We start from the raw sequence: 2277 nt of genomic DNA, 5'->3' as shown, positions 1-2277 counted from the left end.
TTTAGGAAATAGAAAGGTATAAAGACTCAAGGGAATATTATTATTTCCTATCTTATTTTCTATTTTGTTTTTCTCCATCATTAATTCATTAAAGATTAGACTTTTTTTTTCTCTCAATTAGTAAGAACCCTAGTTTTGCTTTTTCTTAACATTGAATTTTCAATAGAAGCTTTGATTTTTGCAAGATTGGTTCTACAATTGGTATTATTTCTTTTCTCTTCTTATTCCTATTCAATCCTTTATTATTAATTCATGTTTGCTTATTTAATTATGAATATGTTTTCCCCAATTATGATTGAGTAGTCTATTTCTAGGGTTTAGGGGGATCCATGATCAATTAGGAAGGGATGTTTATTAAAGTATTGATTTTATTGATGCATGTTGATTCCTATTGAATGTTTTTATGTCTATTCAATCCAATTTGGCCAGATTTGATTGTTATAGTGTTGCAATATTAGGTTATGCGCCGAGAGGTATAAACTTGATATTAAGGCTAGTTTCAATAGGTAGAGTTGGTATTAATAAATTGCGAGAGCCTGTTAATACCGTTCTATGTTGATTTAGACTTGAGAGAGCGAATAACTATTTAACTGCATTATTAATTGTTGATTTTGTGTTTATCCCGAAATATTGATCATTGGTGAACCTATGCCCTAGACTTTTATTATTGATAATTCTTGATATAGTTATAGTCTAGTTTAGTATAATTATCACAAACACTCGTTCTATACTCTAGATTTGACTGACAATTAGGAAAAGAACACTGTTTCTCTGTGGATTCGACCCTACTTCCCTGACTACTATTTGTTAGAGGACTTTAGGATTACTTTTGATAAGGTGATACGACTTTAGCCTGTCAAAATTTGGCGCCGTTGCCGGGGAAACGGTTTTGTTCCATTTTCTTTAATTGTTTTAGAGTCTAGATTATACACTCTCGTCTCAGAGAACACTTGTTCTTTGGGACAAAATCTCTTAATTGTTTGTTCTTTAGTTCTTCTATGCGCAGGAGTTTGAGTTCAGATTGCCTACAATTTGATCCTGAAATCGAAAGATCCTTTCATAGACAGAAGAACTTTTCCAGACAGTTGCGAGATAATCCAAGGGAAGATAATCCTTTGGATTCTGACTCTGATTCTACCAGCATTGTCTCTATTGCTCCACCAGAATCAGAGATGGCTCAAAGGCTTACTGACTTTTCCCAACCCTCTTTGGCTGAACTTCCCAAGAGCAATCAAATGCCTGAAATCGAAGCTGTAAATTTCGAGATCAAACCTGCATTGCTAAACATGATCGAAAAAAACAATTTGGTGGTGGACCTAATGAAGACCCTAATCTTCATTATCAGGATTTTGCCAATATTGCGCTATACCATTAAGCAGCAGGGAGTGACACAAGATCAGATTCGGGAGATTCTTTTCCCATTTTCACTTCGAGACAAGGCAAAGATGTGGTACAATGGGATTAATCGAGCCACTCTTGGGATCACTGATTGGAATACCTTGGCCTAGCTTTCTACAGAAAGTACTACCCTCCAGAGAAGACTGCTAGGTTGCGTAGTCAGATTACAAATTCACCCAAGGGACTGATGAGTCTTTACATGAGGCATGGGAAAGATTTAAAGATCTTCAGAGAGAATGTCCCCATCATGGTCTACAAAAATGGTTCCTAGTTCAGGATTCTACAATGGTTTGGGGAACAACTCGAGACTTATCCTTGACTCTGCAGCAAATGGGAGATTCATGAAACTAGAAATTGATGCTCGACATGATTTGATCGAGGAGATGGCTATCCACAACTCTCAATATGGTAATCCTCGAGGACTAGCTAACAAGGGTGGAAAGCATGAGATAGATTCTATATCCTATTAGCTGCACAGATGAATGCCATCAGCAATAAACTTGACAATATGCAGCTCTCCTCTCCTGCAAGTGTTGCTGCTTTGGGTACTACATCCGAGATTATTTGTGATAATTGTGGCATAGTTGGACATTGGGCACAAGAGTGTCGAGTTCTCTCGAACAAGTTAATGCTTTTCAACATATCGGCCGAACAACCCATACTCCAACACATACAATCCAGGTTGAGAAATCATCCTAATTGTCTTACAAGAGCACTAATGTCCTAATCCTCCTCACCACAACCACAAGCACAACAATTGAACCAAGGTACTACCAACAACCTTCCCAACACCCTCCTGGTTTCTCTAGACCACCTTTCAATCCATCTCAACAAGCACCTCCTGCCGATCCAATGATGGTTGAGATGAGAAACATGATG

At 37.5% G+C, this 2277-nt stretch overlaps 1 pseudogene; it reads right to left on the bottom strand.

Moving 5' to 3' along the window:
• Positions 1 to 1553: 1553 nt before the first annotated feature.
• On the bottom strand, positions 1554 to 1652 carry LOC125493878 (small nucleolar RNA R71; annotated as a pseudogene).
• Between the last annotated feature and the right edge of the window lie 625 nt (positions 1653 to 2277).

The sequence above is a fragment of the Beta vulgaris genome, chromosome 9 (genome assembly GCF_026745355.1).
Source record: "Beta vulgaris subsp. vulgaris cultivar EL10 chromosome 9, EL10.2, whole genome shotgun sequence".
In the NCBI taxonomy this organism is placed as follows: domain Eukaryota; kingdom Viridiplantae; phylum Streptophyta; class Magnoliopsida; order Caryophyllales; family Amaranthaceae; genus Beta; species Beta vulgaris.
Note: the sequence above shows the minus strand (reverse complement) of the source record. Positions and strands in the feature narration are given on the sequence as shown.